Source organism: Manacus candei, unplaced genomic scaffold (genome assembly GCF_025592945.1).
Source record: "Manacus candei isolate 608988 ecotype Guabito, Panama unplaced genomic scaffold, ASM2559294v1 h1tg000028l, whole genome shotgun sequence".
NCBI lineage: Eukaryota > Metazoa > Chordata > Aves > Passeriformes > Pipridae > Manacus > Manacus candei.
This window is the reverse complement of record NW_026138076.1, coordinates 11333276-11356349: the sequence shown is the minus strand read 5'-3', so window position 1 is coordinate 11356349 and position 23074 is coordinate 11333276. Positions and strand designations below refer to the sequence as shown.

At 39.3% G+C, this 23074-nt stretch overlaps 1 protein-coding gene across 4 annotated transcripts in view; it reads right to left on the bottom strand.

Moving 5' to 3' along the window:
* TRMT9B (tRNA methyltransferase 9B (putative)) overlaps positions 1–23071 on the bottom strand; it is a 120431-nt gene extending 97360 nt beyond the window's left edge. For all 4 annotated transcript variants that reach the window (XM_051790339.1, XM_051790341.1, XM_051790338.1 and 1 more), the window contains exons 1-3: positions 22888–23071; positions 11762–11890; positions 1966–2050 (exon numbers count right to left, since the gene is read on the bottom strand). The gene's annotated coding sequence lies outside the window, so the exon portion shown is untranslated. The remainder of the gene's footprint in view (positions 1–1965; positions 2051–11761; positions 11891–22887) is intronic.
* Positions 23072–23074: the final 3 nt, after the last annotated feature.

The window sequence follows — 23074 nt, the reverse complement described above, 5'->3', positions numbered from 1 at the left end:
ATGTCCTAACAAGTCATGTTGCTGACATACAGCAGTCTGTTCCACCCCAAAGGGGGGGGCGGCTGGGGGCAAAAAACCTCAAGTGCATAATAAATTATTTAATAAATATATCTTGAGATGAAAGGTACATACAGAATGCAAGATAAAGACACATCTTAAAGGAAAAATGGCTTCCAAGATGTACTGTTACAAGTATAATCAAAGCCCAGCTAGGCCTTCAAAGACTGAAGTCATACAAACACAACCCCAGAAAGTCCTTCGGCACTGTGTAATGGAGGTATGCTCCATGGTAAATCTTACTTTATTGCTCTGTAATGGCAGTATTTTTCAATGTTGTACTTAGCAGTGCTAACACCATTCAATAAAATCATTTAGTACTAAATAGAGCTGTGTGAGAAACACCAAATAGCACCATGACCAGGAAGGACACCTGTCAAACATGTCACACTGTTCCCCTTATATATTCATCTTATAATGTGAACTCTGATTGTATTTATATTCTGTTGCTGTAAATTAGTTTCCTCTAATCAATATGAAAAGTTGAAGTTTTTCTATGACTTTTCTCTTTCCACAGAGCTTTGCTCAGACAGCCATTGGTCCATTACTGATATTATTCCACCGAAAGCACATTATCATTGAATAAACATGAGCTGCCAGAAATTGTGGATTTGCACAGAGGCATTGGGAAATCTGTGAGTAGGTTTTATTATATGTAAGACAGACTGCACAAAGGATCACTACTCAATGAGCCAAAACTTAAAATCTTAAGAGTTGCTTAAGAATACTTTTTGAGAATACAGATCTCTAGGCTTTGCTAATATGAAAACCTTATTTGAAGTATAGTTTAGCTATGATAACTTTATTATGAAAAAATGTTTGTTTTATAAAGATTAGGTATTGATTAAAAAGAGTTCTTTCGACAAGTATCAAATACATATTTGTATTACTTAAATAGACTGTAAACCAACAATGTAATTTTTCTTACTAAAACCAGGTTAGAGGTACTGTAAGGGTCCTGCAAGACACTCGAGAATACCTCAGCATCTTAATTCTTCTTTTTATTCTTTTCCAATTCTTCACTGACACGCTCTTGCACAACAGCCTCCTATTTGCCTTTTTTTTTTCTTTGTTATACATTTTCAGCTTGTACATCTCTCTGTAACTGAGTCAACTGGTTGCTAATACGTACTTAATTAATAATGTGAGAATGATGGATGCAGTTGCCTTTTACAAGTTCCTGGAAAGCTGTGGAGTTTTGATGACCTAACATTCATCGCAGACCTACACTTCTTTTGGCATTAGTTTTCTAACCAGAACTTGTTGGATAGGATTCCAACAAGCAGAGTGAACTCACATTGCAAACATCACCCTGAAATTCGTGCTTGGTAGTTAGCATGTCATATGTGTGGAATAGACAGTATTTGTGTGGTGAAAACAGTTTACTCATTTGGCACAAAAAGAGATGATAATGCCATTCATCAGAAAAACATACAGATGGCAGTTGGATTGTTCATATTCTATATTCTCTCTCTCAAGTAAAGTTGTCTTGTTTGCTTTTCATGATGATTCATCTGATGCTGCCTGGTGGGCAACTACAGTGCTAAAAGCCCTGTGGGCATAGAGAACACAGCCTGGCAGGCATTCCAGGACTTCTCTTATGTCCAAATTCACACTTTCAGTAAAAGTGAACACATTTCCAAATGCATTCTTGTCTATTCTGACTGCCTTTCCTGAGATGTCTGTGACATCTTTAATCCTATTGTCATCTGGAAACATTTTATGCTTCTGTTCGAACATCAGTTCATAAATCTCATAAATCTCTTTTGAAAGAAGGATCATTCTGAAGACATTTCTTGAATTTACTGTATCTGTTCTCTTGCTTGGTGTATGTTCAGTATGAGATCAGGAAAATCTGGAAGACTGACTGATTGACAGACTGACAAATTCTACCTAATTAGTACTCACCAGATTTAGCCCATCATCTTCAGCACTACAAGCAATATTCTACCAATGCAAGATCTTCCTTTTCTAATTCTAACTACCTGAAGATCTGCAAGAGTCAAAAAGAATTATTCAATGGTATTATGTCTCTCAACAAGTTTAAAGCTAAATCAAACCTGAAGTGAAAAAGGGATAGGATATAAACTACTCAAAAACTAAGCATGATATAAAAAAAGAGTGGATGTACAAGAAAAATAACATTATGGAGCACAATTTGCATTCTGAATACTATCTTGGAAAAAAACCAAAACTGTGAAAGATTATTACAGTCTAAAAACATCTGCCAAACAATACAAACAAATTACTTATTTAAGATAGGTTCACTTCAGAAGCGGTTTATCACCACCTGCAGTACTAGACTAAATAGGAGTAAATTTTTTTTAAAAAACCCACACTTAAAAAGACTTTCTCCCAGTTAGTTCCAACTAGGGTTTTTTTTTTCATGAAACCAAAACAAGAAAAAAATTGTTTTAATACACTGCCATATAACAAATAGGTAATGTACCTATTTGTTAGGTACATTACCACGCCCACCACCACACAAACTATATTGTTTCAGTATCAGACATACAAAAACATATTTGCAGTGGTTAAGCCAGAAATCAAGCCACAAAATGGCTTGTCCCATACAGCACAGGAGATCTACAAGAAAGGTAGGAATAAAATTAAATTCTTGCAAAAGACCCTGTTATAACCACATCATCCCCTTTCGGAACTGCTGTAGTAAAAAAACTTAATACAGACTCTTTTTTTTCTTTTCAAAAAAAAGCTCTAACGTAGGAGCAAACACTTCTGAGTTTTTGAAATGCTTTCAGCTTTATGCTTGCCTAAATGTGAACAGAAGTTGCCCTATAAGTTTTAGAAATACTTGGCTAGATACCAAACACTGCACTTATGTAAGACCATATAATCACCTGACACTTGTAGCTGCCTCGCTGATTTTCCAAGAATTTTAATCCTCTTTTCCTGAAACTATCCCTTTAGTGAGAAAATATGTTTATTCTATTACTTATATGCTTGCTTTGCAGACAAACAGTTTAATTTATCAAACAGGAGAATAATATTTTCCATTCTCAAACATCAGAAATCAAGAGATTTCTTTATACAGCAAAGTAGGAAGTGTGGCTTGTCATATACAAGGGCCATTCCTCAACTGTGCACTCCCAGGCTGCTTTTACACACTTAAAAGCCTTTCTACGGAATAATGAAGCTTCTCAGCTCTTCCCTTCTGCCAAGCAGCCCGACCATTCATGCCAGGAAGTAATGCACATGGCTGGTGCACTGCAATTAGGACACTATGCAAAGAGCAGACCAGAGACAGCTGTTTGATGTTTGGAGGCAGAAGTAACTTGAACTTTTATTATCAGAGATTTTGGGTTTATAGAATGTTTAAATATATAACTAACCTACTCACTTTGCTTTAATTTGATTTTTATGTTAGATAAAATCCTTAGCCCCATGAAGTCAATGGAAATTTCAACTTCAGACTTTGCAACTATGTGACTATACAATTGGAGCTGTTAATTAAAAATCATTCTGGTGTCTGTTTTTCACATTTGTAATTTACACTTACATCCTTTTTAATAATTAAATGTCTTAAAGTGACAAAAAAATGTATCAAGAAGTGTATAAACCATGAATTGCAGGAAGTTGGAACAATACTCCAGGGAATTACTACTTCAAAAAGGATTATGGCATGCTTTTCTTACAACAATGGAATAACAGATTGGTTTAGACTGGAAGGGACTGCTGGAGGTCTTTGGTCCACTCTCTGATCGAGGAGAGTTACCTACAGCAGGTTGTTCAGGCCATATTGGCTCAGGTTTTTAATATTTCCAAGGATGAAGGCTCAACAAGCCGTCTGGACAACCTGTTCCAGAGTTTGACCACCCTCAAAGTAAAAAATATTTTCCTTATTTTTTATTTCAGTTTGTGTTCATTGCCTCTTGTTCTGTAACTTCTTTTCAGTGGTATCACCTTGTACTTGTACGTATATTGGCAGAATATTTGGGAATCTCCACTGGTGCAAAACCACCAGCATAACTCCACTTCAGCTGTACAAAAGATCACTCAAAACATAATTCACTGTCAATAACTAGTTTGTCAAGGCAAATTTAAATTCCCACCATACTCCTACATAAGCACTTCCTACTATTACTCCTGCAAGCAGTTTTTCCCTAAAAAAACATCTATCTCATAACACTTCTACACTATCTGAGATTCCAGAAACCAGAAAGGGCTTGTCATACAAAAGGGGTGGAGGGTGGGTGATGAAATAAACTGTGCCTAGAAAGTCAGAGAAAATTCTTAGAAAAGTTTTACTTTTGTAGCAGCATGATCCATCAAGTAGGAGGAAAAGGAGGAGAGCATGAAATCAGTGGCTGGGAAGAGCTACTGAAAACTTTCAAGCAACTACTATTCTGTGCTTTCCAACACTTTCCTCCCTTAACATCAGCAAAGCAGCAAGAGGAAGGTACTACAGGCTGTACACGGTGCTGCAGCTCTTGCACAGATGGAACAAAGCGACTGCTCCCAGCAGTCACTGGCATGTGCTTCCTTTGCCTGTGTCCAAACGCAGACTTCCGTGGAAATTTCTCTAGTGAAAAAACAGCTGGTAGTTTATGGCTACACCAGGCCTTTCAGTGTCCTAGCACTTGTGCAGATACAACAGCTGAGGTAAGACGAGAGCAAAAGGCACAGAATAGTGCATAGGGACTTAATTGCCACTTTGTCCCATTCTGCTCTGACACAACTAGAAGCCACCAAAGGATGTGTTAAGGAAGCTTTCCTGTCTGACCATCCAGAAGCCACTCTGGCAGTCACACGTGCAACAGCAGAGCTGGGATCGAGGTGTCTTCACAGCTACACACCCCACATTCACAGTCAAACCAAGTTTCCTTACCAGCTCGACTCCAGGTTTTCCCATAGCAGAATCTCAGGCCTCTGGGGATCCCTAAAATATTTTAATCATGGTGCAACAACAGAATAACAACTCGAGCTGGTGCCTCCAAGGAGGGGTCCAAACAAAAGAAACCCTGGGCTTTTATACCCTTCCAATCTAACTGTGATATAGTCTGGGGTCTTCCAGCTGTGCCTGCAGCTCTTGCTGTGCCTCCAAGAGTCTGGTCACCTGGCTAGGCCACAGGTCCTCCTGCTCTTTGTTATGCAAAGGGTCAGCAGTTCAGGGCCTTTTACCTCGGGCTCCCCCCACCCAGAGCTCAACCTGCAGCTCCCACTGCAGCTGCTCACCGAGCTACCGGCACTGAGTATATTCCTCAACATATGGAGTACGTAAGGACAAAAGTCAGTCGCTTAAAAGCAAGTTACAACTGCAGGAATACTTCTCTGTGTGAGCATAAGAGAGTCCATATTCTTGTCTAATACCCACAGTCTCTAATACGGTGGAAGCTTTGGTGACCCAGAACTCAGCTGCCTTCCATGGGGATTATGCAGATCAAATATGGAAACCGTCCCATGGTACTTGCAAAATTCAAACTCTGATGACAAACAAAAGAAATTAAACTTGCAGTTATTTAGTAAAATTCCTGCCTAATTGAAACAGTTATAGGGTGAAAACAGTAAAAAAATTATTCTGTTGCTTCCTGTTACTAAAAAAATGTTTATTCTTTTTGCTGTGTTCAATAACTACACTGTTCTGCTGAAAACTGAATCGCCTTGATACCATATGCAGTTTTTTAAGCTTCATGGCCAAATTTACCATACTAAATAACTATTTGAAAAGTTGGCAACAATCTCTATTTTTGTCTGTAACTTCACTTTCCTATTAGTGTAGTTCTTCTGCATTCAAACATGTTGCTTCTGCGATGCACTATGTATGACAAGGAGTGATTAGAAAATTGTTTGCAACATAAGACCATTAGTTTTGTGCAAATAGAGCTGACTTCAGTTTCTTGCTTGAAAGATTTTTTTCACAAAAAATGCAGTTGTTAACTGCCAATTTTCTAGTGGGAAAACTAAACATAATTTCAAACTATGATATTTTGTTTTCTCCATCTCATACGAAACATTATTCCCAACTAGTTTAGTAAACACTAAATAAAGCATATTACATCAGCTGTTTCTAAATAAATATGAATAATTCCAATTTTAGGGATGTGTGTTTGCGTGTCTGTCTGTATCTTGACTGAGTGGTCAAAAATTTAAAAAAAATAACTTTTCTCTACCTGGAATAAAAGAAAAACAGAAATTGGATGCTGCCTTAGAAAAAGAACTTCCTCATCTCGTTCAGCACTACCTAACACCTTCCATGAAAACAATGGAATTTTTAATAAGCATCATGAATTTGCTTCACAATTAATTTTTAATTCGTCTTGAGCATCTTCACAGACTTTTTTTGTAGGGCCTGATCCTAACTCCAAGAGCCAAGGAGTGGAACTACAAGACTGTCTCTCCACTGCAGGAGAAATAGCAGCGTCTTCTCAAAGAAGTATGTACATTTTGATAGGGCAGTGCTAGTAGTTTGCAATATGGATTAAAGCAGGACTACAGACAAGCACAGATAATCATAATCTAACTAACACTGATTGCTTTGGAGGAAGTTCACACACTCTATAAACAGTTCAAAAATTTCTCTTCTATAGCCTCTAATATGCAGTAGTGACCCTGACCAGAAGACCCACTGCACACCAAGAAGCTGGTGACCCACACAGCAGAGTTAAGCAGAGTAGGTCCACCAGCCCCGTGCTGCACACCCAGTTTGGTCTTCAGACTTCCATTGTGCAGCACCTTCCCCTTGGTTGCAGGATAAACTCAACCAGCACACTGCAACCAACAGCTCCTACTTGGTACCAGTGATTCCACCACCTGCATGTCCTTCCCCTTATCTAAAAGTGCAAGCAGTTTCTGTTTCCCTTCTGTCAGACAATACAAATTATGAAGCAATGAATCAAGCTGCTAACTTGTAAGAAGAGCCTATAATAGCTCAAATAACTAAAAAGGGGCAAGCCTTTGAAAATAGGACCTGCACAGCACACTTCTCACCAATCACAGGGAAGATAATCCACTGACATTTTTGGAAGGCAGAAAAGCACACTGTACCACTTTTACAGACAGAAGTACAAACAGGGGTAAAAGTAGTAATTTTTTTTTAATTTAAGGCAGTTATTACTCTCTTCATTTAAAACTCTTCTTGATTTTGTTTCACAAAACACTAAGCCTTAGAGAAGCTAATGCAAATGTTTTTAAAAAGGTTATAAATACATTGTTCTGAGGTATAATACACATTTTCATGCATATATTTTATTTCAATAGGATAATCATATGAGAATTGTAGGAATGAGGTAAGCAGTGGAAACAATAGTGGAATCTAAGGTAAAACCCAGAATTCCAAAAACCAAAATTAAAAAAAAAAATCAAGTGACTCAAATATCTAAGACAATGACATCGTACAAGTCCTTACTTAAAAGCAAAAATCAATCATTCTATAGGCATTGTTATTTCTTATATAAATCACATTAAAATTATAATTTTAAAGCAAGATTTCTTAATATAGTCATTCTGGGGAGAAGCTGTTATTTGCAGTAGGAATTGATAAAAGCATTATGCTTTCTATTGAGATCTACAGAAAGGAGGCCATCATTGCAAAATGAAGCAGTAGCAAGACTGAAGACTTGTTTCAGATTTACTGGTGCATATTATCATTCACATGCTTCTGTTTAGGGCAGGAAAGGAAGGATCGGAGGTTCCTTCCAGTTAACATTGCACTTCCAAAACAGTTGTGGACACAGGGAAATCTAAACTATAGTACAATCTGAACACAACCTATATTTTGCTTTAGGTGACAGCAGAGAGTAGAAAGCAGCCACATCCATGACTTTCCATCTTTACACCATCTGTAAAGAGGTGATTTCAGTGAGAAGAGAGACAGCTCAGTCCCACTAGTGTAACTACAATCAGAGATATGCAGGATGACTTTGGAAATGTACATTACCTACCTTCCCTTTTGCTTCCTCCTTCCTAATAATTACTTATTCTACCTAAAACTCCCCTCTACAAATACCTGATATTTCTCTTACAATGTAAGTCTTTTTCAATGAGAAAGACACCTGGATAAATGAGACTATAGGCTGACGCCTTCTTTGTTCCTCATTCTTAACAGGCAGACTCTGCTATGCTATAATCTATCAGCACATAGCTTATTCAGAAACCTTTCATTCTGATGTATTATTGTTTATTTAACCAAACAGTTTACTTAGCTACTATGTCTAAGATATGACTCAGCCCTACAATCATTATAACCTGCTTTTAAGGTTGGAATCAACTATTTTGTTAATGATGTTGCAGAACTCAAAAATTCTGAGAGACTGTTACCCACAGGCACTAGTCCTGTAACCACCAGAGTTTTACACTAATCATTTTTACTAAGGTCATCCAGGTACCAAGAAAAAGAACCTCTGAGGGGTTTGGGGTTTTTTTAATAAATAACAGTATCATTTAGGTTAGGATAGACCTCCGAGATCATAGAGTCCAACCTCTGACTAATAACCACCTTGTCAACTAGACCATAGCACAAAGTGCCACATACAGTTGTTTCTTGAACACTCCCAGGGATGGTGACTCCACCTCCCTGAGTAGCCCATTCCAATTCTTAAAAACACAAAAGTTTAAAAAGAATAAAGAAAAACATGTTGCACCTTCTATTTCTACAATTAATAATAAATATTTACGTCTAGTCTACATAGTTAACTTTTGGCTTAGATCTACGTCCAGGAATTAAGGTGTTAAAGCAGTAGCAGCAGAAGGATGAAATATTACAGGAGCCATGAAACTTGACAGAGTGAGCAATACATCAAATCTCCACGGCTGAGAGCCCCAGGACACAAACCAAGCACTTTGTAAGATGAAGGCTCTGCGGTGTGTCACAAAGAAAAATGATGGTAACAGCTGGTCGGGTTTTCAGCTCTTCAGTGAAGGGTAAGTATGAACTGAGTGTAAGGTAGGGCTCTCAGGTGGTCTACCAATACCAGCATAGCAAAATGCAAATGTGAAACAGATCCAGCATGTCAGCAAATCCCTGAAAAACAGCAGGATAAGCTGTTCACTTAAAATATCATGATATTTTTTTATTAGAGGTAGAAATATGAACATAATAAAATATGTGAGTTTAAAAATACTCTCATATGCATGGGCTTATCACAGTCTTTCAGCTCTTGTGAAACCCTTCCTGGAAAATCAGGAGTTAAGGGACACAAATCATTAAAAAAGATCCCTAAAATGTAACGCTTATATATAGTATGACAAGGACAGAACATGTAAGAGACACGGGATGGGCTACTTACCACAGAGCCATCTGTGAGAAAGTGTGATCAGCCAAGACTCAATACGACTGAAACTTAGTACCACTGCATGGACAAATTACGTCCAATATATGTTGGAGGAAAAAACCTCCAACTTGTATTGCTTTTTCAGGAACGAAAAAGAAATTAAGTGTTCCTTTGTCCCTGCATAGAATATTTGTGGACAACAGCCAAAGACCAGGTACTCAATTATCTTCTTGTATAAATATGGTGAAGGAGAAAGATAGATGGGAGAAAGACTGAAACACAATGTTCTTTATACAATCATGCTGAAAGGAAGAATTTGAGTGTTCATTTCTCTCCTGTAAGATCTTGTGTTCCACTGAAAAAAACTAGTGGTCTCCCAGTTCAACCCTGTCAACTGATGTCTTTGGCAAAAGTGAAATAAAGGTGTATATTTCCTGCAGCACGCCTGTAGAAAAGGTTGAAGAGATGTGGTTGTGATATCCTAGCCTATAGTGCACAGTGTGCTGCTGGGTGATGCTACTAATGCCCAAGCAGCAAACAGGACATAAGTAACAGTAAATAGGTACAAGCCACAGTAGAAAGGGGATACTGAATATTCAGAATAAGTTATTGCCAATTAGGTGATTTAACAAGATGTCTTCTGCCACCTTGACTAAATTTAAAGTAATCACTTTTTGTCCAGCTCAGATGTTGTGCACATAACACTACATTTAGTAAAGAGTACTATTCATAGTTTTGGGGAAAAAAAATAATGTATTGTCTATTCTCATTGACATGAAATATTTGCCAAGTGCTCTAAAACCTCTGAAGAAAGGACACCCATTAGATAAGAAAACACCCATTAGATAAGGAAAAAGTGGATATACATGCAAACTCTATGGAACTCTACGGATAAGAAATATCTACGACAAGGAGTAGTTGCTCCTCTGATCCCAAAGACCTAGTCTAAGAAAATTAAGTAAACCCGAGTTTTGTAACTTTAACAACTCCTTTTGAATTTTAAAAGACTGATAACAATTTTATCATTATCTAGAAACTCAGTGATCTATCTAGTACTAACAACACTGATGTACACTATCTGGTTGTAGGCAAAGATACTTGACAATCATGGTCCATAGTAGGACACCCTATTCCAGCCTGAAGTCCAGTCCAGTAGTAACAAATAAGGGGCTTTCCCTTTCACTTACCACTGTAAGTAGGCTGCCAAGTATTTTCTGATTTCTATATGCATTCCTTAAAATGTATTTAATTTACTGAAACTCTGAATTTAATTCTACATTTATTATTGACCACCCAGAAACGAGAGGTTTTTTTCAAGAGGCTAGATATTAGCATAATAAGCTTTTTTCATTCCTTCTCCCTTGGTTTAAGATTTGGTTTTACAACACAGGCATACTTTTAATGCAAATATGATGTAATGACTTCAATTCTTCTCTTTTTTTACTTTCTCTTTAAGAAAAAAGAAGAATAATTATTATAAATTAAAAGAGACTGCTTCTATTTGGCAAACTATATTCAAAACCAAATATATCTCAATATAATTTATCTCAGAGGATGATCATAAATAGATGCAAACATCCAGTTTGATAGGAAGGGATATATTAGAGAGCATATATATTCTCTCAGGGAATATATTAGAAAATATTAGAGAATATATAAACAGATACCAACATAAATTGTTCTTTAAATATCAAATTAGAACACAGAACACATACCTCAATTATTACCTTTTCTTTTGCTATACATTATTTTTAAAACAATCAGTTTGTACTTTTTCTTTAATGTTACTACATTAACACACAGAAAAAAAAGGTAGTATATGTAACATAACTGTTAGCCAGCAGCTTTCAGCTGAAGGAAAACATCCTGATAAGCTGACTTTTTGCTTTTTGCACACTTTCTTAGTGAGCAATTTTTATTAAAAAAAATCTTCTTTAATTGAAGACCTTTATTATTCTGGTTTTTGTTCATTATTCAGTTACAGTCCTGCACCAATAGCTCCTGCACTTTATCTCTTTAAATTTAGTACTTCACACCATAAATGCAATGCTATTTGAATAACTTCAATTAATATTAATAGGAGCACATATTCCACTGAATATTTAGCTATTTTATAAATCTGGATATTACATGCAACTCTCTCACCAGGCAACACTGGCTGAAGGAAAGAGTCCAATCAGTCCAAAGTTTCACTTCTTAAAAAAGACAGGCAAATATGACTTATATCTGCAGCTAAATTACTTTTTTAAACTGGAAAAAATTAAAACAAAACCTTCTTATCACATTTTTAAGTTTGATGCCCTGCACATGTAGAAACATTCAGCTATATTTTGGAATGCACAACCACATATCATCACATATGGGAAAAAGAAAAATACAGTGAACATGAATAAAGGGAAATGAGTGACTTCACACATTGGTGTTTCCAGGATAGTCAGTGTATTTCCACAATTTCAAAGTATAATTGACAGACTTACCAAACCCCAGGAAGGCAGCAGCATTATTGCCACACCATAGGAACTTAATTCAGATCATAACACAGACAACACCATGTGCTTAAAATTCACAGTCTAGAGTCCTCTTAACTGTAGAATCCAATTACCATTCTGTTAAAAAAAAAAAAAAAAAGAAGAAGAAGAAAGCATCAGAGCTTGTGGTATTCTGTTAAATCACAGCCAGGATAACAGAAGGAAGTGAGAAAACAAACGCCTCCCATACAGCAAACTATTGTTGCTGTGTATCCCCATTAAACAAAAAAGATTCAAATCAACATATGGCAGAAAAGTGAGTCTACCCAGCAAGAGACAGGGCTATTGGAAAAAAACACGATTCTGCTAAAGCTGCGCCACTGTGAAGCAAAGAATTCTGTCCTTTGTAGGAACAGAAATGATGTGTGAGAATTAGCCCAAGGAACTGGGCATTTAGCAAGGAGTGACAGATCCTCATCTCTAATTCACACTCCCAAGACTATTTAAACTCCTGCAGTCACTCTTTAAGATACACTACTTAGAGGAAGGTGACAAGTTTGAACACGGTTAGACAGAAACAAACTGAATCTTCTAACTCTCATATCAGTAATCTAACAGATAGGTTGTTAAATAAAAGGTTATTCAGTCTCTCCATCCTTCATGTTAAAAGCAAGCAGCTACAGCAAACTGAGAATCTCTGAATATGAGAGTGCCTGTTGTGGCCTGAGAACACTGACAAAAGAGTGTCCTTGGACATTTCAGCTGAGGACTGAGGCTGAATGGGAAATAGGTGCTAAACTGCTCTAGCTGCTGCACACTGAATGTGCACACAAGTAAAATCCAAGACACTCTGAAGATACAATTAGAACTAAGTGAGAGCCTTGTGATTCAAGGCACTTCTGTGTTAGGCAGCAGCTGTGTGAGCTGTCATCACATTTTTTAACTTAGGCACCTGAATTCTTCCTAAATCCTACTTTAGGTATTTAAGTCCTTTATAGGATCAAGCCAATAAACTCTCTCTCTGTCTTTACCTCCTTAAGTACTTTAGATCCTATTATGTTTTGCCTCCCTTTTTATTTTAATAAGATCTTTATTTTTTTATCATGTAGTTAATTATTTATCCCATGTATGGTCATTTTTTCTTATACTCACTAATGCATACATAATTACTAAGTGGAATTAAATAACTTACTATGGGCCTTTCTCCAAAAGTACTGAGAAACCATCACTCCAATTTTCCCAAAGGGAATTAGGATCCCTTGGAAAATCCACACTGCAGCGTTGTACAGAAATGATACAGTGGTAGCAGTCTATCTTTGTTCAGCTCACTTGAACTAACTTTTGAGACCAAGCTACAAATGCAGCTTTGTGGCCTTTCATACCTAAAAAAAATTACTCAAAGCCAACTTCTGCCCAACACTGTGTTGCACAAACAAGGATTAGTGTTTGTTTTACTGCAGTGATGTTGGGCATTTTTCCATTTAAAAATCTGTCAGCTGGAACTATCTCACTAAAGCCCTAAAAGTCTACTAAGCAACAGAGAACAAACTGAAACAAAACAAAACCAAGTTGGTTCTGAGCATTATTTCTTAGGCAAGGCTGAAGTGACTCAAACATCAAACATGAATTTTAATGATTTTTAGCTATTTTAGGACAATATAAATATGATAAAGCTGAGGTAAAATATTTTTATTCATAGATATTCACAGATGAAAAACAGAAAAGGTTTTTCTAACTAGATCTGTTTTTAAAAGTTGGAGATTACTGTAGGCTTTCAAGAAAAACTTGATTTTCTCTAATAATGCATATATATAATTGTTAATTTTGCATATCATGATTTATGTAAGGAGGGTTGGAAGCCAGAGCTGGTTTTGGCTGCTGATTTAATAGGAATTTGGAAGTTTTGCAACTCCAGCTACAGAAAAATGGCAGGAAGCTAGGCTATTGCTATGGAGCCAGGAGGTGACCTTTGACAAGAGATGGATTTCTCAAACTCAGTTTCTTGTTCCACAAAAGGGGTTTTACCAAATGAGAGTCGTGTGGGGACTACTCCCATGGTGGAGCTATTCTGGAACACACAGAAATCACCCATGCTATCTTCCTGGCTATTTGCAAAACACTTCTCATAAAAACCTATTCATGTTTTGTCACATTATCTGAACAAATACTGTCCTACAAAGTATTGCCTTCCTGATCAATGGGTAGGGCTAACTTTTTTTTTTTTTAATTTGAAAAAGTGTTGTGCTGGAAAATTTCAACTAGCTGTAATAGAAACTGCAAATTCATTTCACATGTGCTACCTCAGAGTCACCAACTTCATGCTAAATAAGTAAAAATTTATATTGTGAAGAAATCCGAGGCCATTCTCTAGCAGTTAACACATAGAAGGCATGAATACCCATAAACCATTTGCAAGTTGTTATGTTCATTTTCATTCTGAAACAATTACAAAAAATATTATTACAGTGATATTAAATGTGTCAGAGAAGCATTTCACATAGCTATTTTCATGGGACTGTTTATTTTGGTGTTTTGCTGTTTTCTTGTGTATGGATTTTTTTAAAAAAAACCCCAATAAAATGGCATTTAGCAAAAATTTTATGAGTAGTAATAAGCTGATGTCCCATGAGAGGATTCAACTTAAACTCAACCAGTCTTTCCCATTTAAAGCCATCACGAAAGGTTAAAGTATGGTCTGTTCTGTGCTTCACTGCATCCACTTAAAGTAAAACATGCTCAATTCAGCTAAAGGACTGAGAATGCCATTTAGTAGTGAAAAGTAAAAAAATAGTGGTTTAAATAGTCATAATCTTGGGGAAGTCCCTAGCCCCATGCACAGGACTCTGAGCAACCCCTCTTGCAGAGATGCTGGTATTGCTTTCAGAGGACAGGGCAGTAGCTGTAAGCACTTCCTCTGTTGAATGCCAGCAGAGAAGGCTCAAGGTGGCTAAATTTGGATTTTGCTGCTTTCTCTCCCTATCCCATTTTTGCAACCACATAAGTAGTGGCTAACATGCATCTCTACTATACATGAAATTAGTATGGATATTTTGCTGCACTGACAACAGCTGCCTTCCCTGTCAATCCTGCTGGTGTGTCAGGTATTCTAACGTGGGCACGGGGTTAGGTAGATGCCTTATTTCTGTTGTCTTTCAATGAGAGAGATTCCCTCTCCTTCCTTCACACTTCTCCTAAAGTCTTCTTCTCAAAGTGAGCTTGTACTTTTTCTCAGGGCCTGGGAGACCTAGCAATAGTTCCTTTATTACCTTGCTGAAACCTTCACTGTGTAATAACAACTAAGTGGTGGACTGAATATTCAAAAAGTTTAGATAGCAGTTTGTCAACTGTTTTTCTCTTTACTAACTTGTTTCCTACTGATTTCTTCTGTGCTTCAGACTGAATCCAGCCCCCTGCCGCAACAGCCTAGCGTGTCAGGTAATCCCTGTCCTGGCATTAACAAGCACTGTTTCACAGTGTGCAAATCCTCCCACTGCTTCTCAGAAACCATCTCATAATCTCACTTCAGATTCTCAGAAGCATTTTCTTAATCTTTAGTCTAAATTTCTTCTGGTCATTAACTTTTTTCTCATGTTTCACTTCTTATCTGTCCTTATAGATCACTTACAGAGAGCAATCATGTTCCCTCTCCATCCTCCTTTTGGTAAGACAGTGGGGCAGCAAGCAAGTATTTCTCCAATTCTTGTTGTACAGTAAATCTTGTGTTCCCGATTATAATTTTGTTGCTTCTGTTAAAGTTTGTTTACAAATAACCTGACCAGAATCGTATGTTGTGTGCTTACTGACAGTTCACCAGTCATGTATAGCAAAATTAATAATTCCTTATCTCAACAGTAAAAAAAAAATGTAGTATTGTATCAGCTTTTTTATAGCTCTTTCTCATCTTCTATCATTTCCCATTAATAAACTCTCAGGATCCAGCAAAAATTTTTCTCAATAGATGTACATGCTTTGGCACTTGCACAACTACACTTTTTTCATTTCTATTATCCCAGTAATTGAGCAGGTCTGTTTCTTCCTGTCTGACATTTTTCTCTTCAGTTTATTGACAGCACTTTCTTACTTGCTGCCAAACCAAATGATCAGTTTCCTACCTTTTGTGCAAGGGTCACCAATGAAAATATCAACTAAAATTAGTACCATGGCTGATCCTCAAAAAATGCATATGAAGTGTGCTTCCAGACACAAGAAGCTCTTCCTATCGCATGATCCATTTCCATATGCCTCTTAATAGCATCTTTCAGATTTGACAACTTTTTACCAACTGAATCTTAACTGTTTTGTTAAAAAATTTCCATGTGGCTCATTGTATTAAATACTTTACTTAAGTCCAAAGAGACAAAAGCCTGAGCACTGCCTGTCTGCAGAATATAATTTCTGTTACAAGAACAAATGCAGACTGAGTTAGGTTAGCTTAGTCTATGTTCGGTAAATTCATGTTTTATTTTATCCTATAATCCATTTAGCTTCGTGTCTTTCATTAATTTTTCACTTGAAAATGTGTTCTACATCCCTAACACAGTATTAAGATCAGCTTAATTGGTCTGTACTTGGTGAATTCCATTTTCTTCCTTCTTGTAAGCAATACTGTGATTGCTGACCTACAGTCAGTGTCACAGATTTTTGAAAATCTGATGGTCATGGCTGTCAATTCTGTCACATTTGGAAACCTCCCCTAGCTGAGATTTTCTTCTATCTTTGAACAAAATCTGTTCCAAACTTTCACACCCTTCATACATTTTACCTTTAATGCCAGAGGTCCCTCTTTGTCCTTTGTGTTTTTAAAACAAAGTATTGTGATCATAATCATCAAAGTGAGAGAAATCTCATTAAGATAAATCTCAAAATAAGTAGTTCCTGGATGGAGGAAAAAAAAGTCAGTCCATAACATTGGTATGTTAAGACTGAAAACAGCTGTTTTTGGAGATGAGCTGAGACTTCCCAGTACCACAGGCAAATTAGCATTCTCCTAACTGGGAAGAAGGGCTGGGGACCAGTATCTGCTATACAAATGGGAGGAGAAACAGAAAAGAGCAGTTTTGACACCACTCAGCTATGTCTCCTGCGCAGCTCAAATGACTCTCAAGACCACAACATGTGCTCAACTGGTGTATTGCCATTCTTGCAGTACCCAAAGGTTTCTTTGAGTGCCATAATAGAGCTGGGGAAGGAGGCTCCTATTTTTGCAGATGTCTGCCCAGAAATGAGTCAGGAGTTGTCTTGGATATCCCTAGCGCTCAGATGTCCCCCCATTTTACATCCCCACATCCTTGAAGTTCTCTGAGATCCATAAAGAGAACTATTTCTGTAAGTTTAAAGGAAGAAATTCCATTTAAGACATGTTTCAAAGCTTAGATAATTTAGTAAGCCCTCCAGATATGATAAGGAGTAAAGGCCAGGAGTAATGCAGTGGAGTAGAAAGGAGGGACTTAAGCTTTCCCTTTACCACTAGCAGTATGCATCCCTGGAACAATTAGAAAATATCTTACCCTTGTATTTATTCATAGAATCATAAAGGTTGCAAAAGACCTGCAAGATGAAGTCCAACTTCTGACTTAAAACCACCACGCCCAGTAAACCATAACATGCGTGCCACGTCCACATATCTTTTAAATACCTCCAGGGATGGTCATTCCACCACTTCCCTGGGTAGCCTCTTTGTCCTGGGTTACACAAAAATTCTGGTATCTACCTTTTCTTTTCTCTTTTCTCCAAAAATGCCTTTTTTGCTTTTTGGTGTTCTGCCTTAGAAGGTGTCAAAGACTCCTGAAATGTCCCCTGATCCAGTATGACATCATCCAGTGCAGAAATCCCTGCGCCAAGGGAGGTACTTGGCATTGCTCCCACCTAGCCTAATCCCAATAAAAGACCACACTTGGATTTCACTCAACACTTGGTTTTCTTCCCTCACCACACAGGACTTTAATGACTACCCGGGACTTCCACCACACTGCCTCAACAGACCTGGACTGCGACCACCACTTCGACCAACAAACATGGAAATCGTGACAACCAAGTCTCATCTCTGGATCTAACAGGTGTCTTGAGGGTTCTTCCAGTCCCCTGGGGGGTCTGCAGCTCTGCTCCCACTGCCTGTACCAGCACTGCAGCCTCACTCCAGCGCCACACAAGTGTCTGCCGGTATCAAAACCCAGGTATCTGCTGTTTCCTGCCAGCACTGACTTTCCAACCATTCCTGTCAGGTTTTCTGGGTGAGAGAGGCAAACCACATGGAAGGGCAGCCATCTGGTGTCTGTCCAGTGGCCAGGTGTGTTTTCTCCGTGTGGGGGAGGCCAGGTGCCATCTCGATTTGGTTCAGTGGCCAGAGCTTGGAAGTTTCTCCTCACCGGTTGGTTTAACCCAGTTTTATCAATATCGTTATTAACATTCTTCTTGGTAAAGAGTTATTTTTGCTCTTACATCTGGGCCTATTTGGTCTCTGTCTATATTGGAGAAACCAGGGGTATTGAATCAGAGGGAGGAGACTTCTGTCAAAGTCTGCACCCTCCCAAACTGCCTCAAACCAAGACACTGTTCCAATGCTTAACCACTCTTTCAGTGAAGAAATTCTTCCTGGTATCCAACCTGAATCTCCTCTATTGCAACTTGAGGCCATTTCCCCTTGTCCTGTCACTAGTTGCCTGGGAGAAGAGGCCAACTCCCACCTAACCACGACCTCCTTTCAGGTAGTTGTAGAGAGAGAGAGAAGCTCTACCCTGAGCCCCCTTTTCTCCAGACTGAACAACTCTAGCACCCTCAGCTGCTCCTTGTAGGACTTACATTCCTTCCCCAGTTCTGCAGCTCTTCTCTGGACACACTCCAGCACCTCAATTCCTTCTGTGTGGAACTGGACTGAGTATTCGAGATGCAGCCTCACCAGTGCTGAGTACAGGGGGACAATCACTTCCCTGGTCCTGCTGGCCACACAATTTCTGATCCCACCAAAATCACACTACCTTGCTGGCAAGCCCCAGCCTTCATTCCCACCTGCCCTGCTCAGCAGGTTCTGGGCACCATCACCCCAAGCACAAAGTCACCCAGCAGGAGTAAGTTCCCAGGGCTCTCTTGACAAAGCAGGCAGACGCCCCCCAAAACTATAACTGAAATGAAAACAGGGCTGTAGATGCATGTCTCTGACTTATCTGGAGAGGTGCAAAGTTTTCTGGGCCAGGTGATCTGACTCCCAGTTGCCTTGAAAAGGAGAGCTACATGCCCCTGGGAAGAGACAAAACTCCTCTTCCCTCTTCTCCTCTTGGATTCCATCTGCTGGGGTAGGATTTAGCCCTCCAAACTCTGACAATCAAACCAAATGCCAACTCTGTCCTTGGCACAAGTGGGAAAGATCCTGCAGCTCCTGTCTCTGATGAACAACTTGCCCACTGCAATGCCAGTGAGAGGACTGGGGAGGCCATTCTGGGGCACCTGTCTCAACACTCCCCTGAGGTTTCCCCCCGGTTCAGAAGAGCCCACTGTACAGCACACTGGAGCACTCTACTGCGGATCATGCCTCCCAGAAACACGGCCTGTACTGCACGAGGTGTCTGGGTCTCAAAGCATGTCCTCAAGCTTTCCTTAGCCTTGCTGAATATGTGCCAGGACTGATATGGTTGACATACTTCTGTCATTTGGCATATGCAGAACCAATGTGCCTTCTTGCTGAAGTCTTCTGGAGGCAAAAAGAGGGAGCAGCAGGTAGATGCATGCCCTGACATCTCTTTCTGTGTTAAGTCTCTCTTGTCAAAGTGGTGGGGACCTGAGGTCCCGAGCAGAGGGAACACAAAACCATAAAACCATTTAGGTCGGAAAAGACCCTTGAGATCAAGTCCAACTGCCCAGCACTGCCAAGGCCACCACTAAACCATGTCCCTAAGTGCCACATCTACATGTCTTTTAAATCCCTCCAGAGATGGTGACTCCACCACTGCCCTGGGCAGCCTGTTCCAATGCTTGGCTACCCTTTCAGTGAAGAAAGTTTTCCTTTAAGCCAATTCCACACCTCCTTTTGGGCCATTTGAGGCCATTTGCACTTGTCCTATTGCTTGTTTCTTGAGAGAAGAGACCAACCCCAACCCCCAGAGCATTGATCGAGATATGAAACCAAACTTGTCCCAGCACTGAGCTCTGGAGAATACTACTAGTGACTGGCTGCCAGCTGGATGTAACTTCATTTACCACCACTCTCTGGGCCTGGCCATCCAGCTTGTTTTTAACCCAGCAAACAGTGCACCAGTTCAAGCCATGAGCAGCCAGTTTCTCCAGGAGAATGGTGGGAAATGGTATCAAATGCTTTACTAAAGTCTAGGCAGACTGGATCCACATCCTTTTCCTCATCCACTGGCAACTGCCATATTATCATGCTAAGAAGCAGAATTCACATTTCATACTGAAGGAAAATCCCAACAAGCACTTGACTATTCAGTGGTTTATTTAGACAGTTATGGGTTTGTGCAGCAGAAGTCACTTCATTTAAAAAATGTCATAAAAATGCTAAAATTCTTGCCTTTGCCAAAAGAAAAAGAGACTCTTAAATAAGTTTTGTTTGTTTAAATTTCTTTTCTTTTTGGAAAGACTGGCCTCTGGGATGAACTCTACTACCCTCAGCTGCTCATTATAAGACTGATGTTCCAGACCCTTTACCAGCTCTGTTTCTTGGGATATATGTTGAGGCACTGTAAAAATGGGGCTCTGCTCCAGATTTTCAGTATGCAGGTATTAATTTCTCGGTCCACTGCTTATTCCCTTAGCCTGGCTTGGGTTTCCTTCATTTTGTTTATACTGCTCTTGATTTCTGAATATCTTAAATCAGAATCATTGCATATAATTTACCTAAAGCAGAGTCAAACACAATTTGAATCACTAATTTATTGTCATCTCATGTTTAACTGGGTTGCACACACTGCTCACACAAGGAATTGCTTGGGAAAACATCCAATCAATAGCTTAAAAAGGGTAAGAAAGGAATGTACATCTGCCTCACTGAAGGCACAGTGCTTTGCAGGTAACTTTCTGAATGAGGACAACCAAGACTTCCATAAGCAGTAGCACCATACTGCTCTACGGCATGAAGAGAAAGGACAATCCCTGACATCTTTCTTAGAATGGCCCATGTGAACTGCACAGTCGCAAGGTTTTGTTGCTTTAAAGTACCACTCATCTGACCCTGCAAGGGGGGGAGCGGAGATTTTTGTGTGCACTATTTTTAATGCAGTGGTGGTGGAGCTGTGTGTTATCTAATCTAGTAAAAAGTTGCATATCTTTTTTTCCTCTCTTACATAACCATCACATTTGATGGTAACACAGTGAAAGATGTGAAAACTGAGGTGGCTTTTTTCTTCAGTTAAATATGCCAAAGGTAAAATAATAAACCAAAACCAAATCTTGAAGAATCAACTGTTACTTAAAGATATAAGAATGTCAGCACTGGTTAATACCAAGGTCCTACTAGGATCAGTACCATTTCCAACAGGGATAAAAATTAATGTCTAGAGAACAAGGACAAGGTGAATATATAGTCGGATTTCTCCCTAAATAATCTCCCAGATTCCTGACATCTCTACGGCTGGTTAGAGCTGTGTAAAAGGCCAGGTTCCCATCTATTCATCCATCCTACACCAAATCCCTTCTTTCACTGTTTCAGTTTTGAAGAGAAAGATGGGAAAAACCTCAACTCTCCCACTCCAAAACCTCAAGGCTGACAAAGCCATGAGTATTTTGCTCACTAGAAATTAAGAAAAATAGCTGATTTTGTTCATTATACTCATAACTGCTTGAATCATCAGTGTAAATGCTAACATATGAACTTTTATAGGAATCATCGGAAGTAGCAATGGTGGAAACAGGTTTTCATTTCTATTGTTCTAAATTTTTCCTGCAGAGGACAACCTGACTATCCTAATTCCAGTCCCCCAAGCCCTTGAACTTTGTCCTGTTTTATTTTTCTACTCTACTTCCATAGGTAATGTAATCTGAAATGCAAAAATAAAACTATTGCTCTCTTTAACAGTTCAGGTTTTACTTCTGTCCAATTTCTCTGGCTATCTCCCTGATACTTTTTGAGGGGTCAACTCACACTTGCATGTCCACACCAGAATCCATAACCCATTAAAACCATTTATAATAATTCAAAGCATTTTACATCATCCCATCACCATTCAAGTTCATACTATAAACATCTTTTCGATACTTAAGAGTGTAATTTCTTAACTCACTCCATTTTTTAATTAATGACTCTAAGAGACTATCTCTCCTGTCAGTGTTTAAAATATACTCACGGTCTCCTCATATTTCAATTACCATTACATCTTTTATCTTTTACTTTAGGAACTTGAAAGACACTGTAAAGGCAAAGGATGTAGCTTGGAGTGGTTGAATTCAGACAAAACACCTGGATGTAAATCCAGATGTGTCTGGTTATTTCCAGTCATGGCATCTTTGCTATAGCTCTCTTAACAACATTCAGCATCATCTTACAGCCTGTCATAGATGGAATACAAATATAGCTTTGTTCCTTTCAAAAGACCATAAATTAATTTAAAGGTACTGCTATATTTATCTGAAACGTCTGGATTTATGACAGCCTTTTAACTTTAAAAAAAAAAGCATTGTAGCAACTATAAATACATCGCACTTATGCAATAGGCTTCAAGCTTTCATTAGAGGCTGACATACACCTGAAAAGCCTAAACATTTCCCCCCTGTGACTACTTTAGGCGGAACAGATGAGGCACTTCACCAGAAGAGCTCGACTTGCCGTTCCACACTCGCGGAAAGCCCAAGCCTCGCTGCCCGGCCAGGCTCTGACAGGTCCGCGGCAGCGAGCGCATCGAGCCCGACCTGCGAGGGCTGGGAACAGAGGGGATAATGCATAAACCCTAAGGACAAACAACTTTTCCTTAACCTTGTAACTTTTATCGTGTCCTCCATTAAAAGGCTAACACAGAAGGGAAGGGGGCCAGCCTAAGCGGCCCGAGACGAGTGCGGGCACCCGCCGTGCGATGCCTTGGGGACCACGGCAGCTGCACACCGCCGTTCCCCGCTGGAGACCCCCCTCCCCGCCCCGGCGGCTCTATCCCTGTATCCCTGCCTCCCCCACAGCCCTGCTAACGCCCGACCCTCACCACAGCAGCCGCTCCCAGTAGCCAACCCGGAGCTCGTGGGGCTGTCCCTCTTCCCCGGCAAACTCCCCCCGTCCCCACTAAGGCGCTCACTGCCCGCCTCCCCGCCGCCGGGCAGGCTGTGGGAGTTACGTGGGAACCGGCACCCTCTGGACGGGCGTTCCCGGACGGGCCCGCCCCGTCCCCCCCA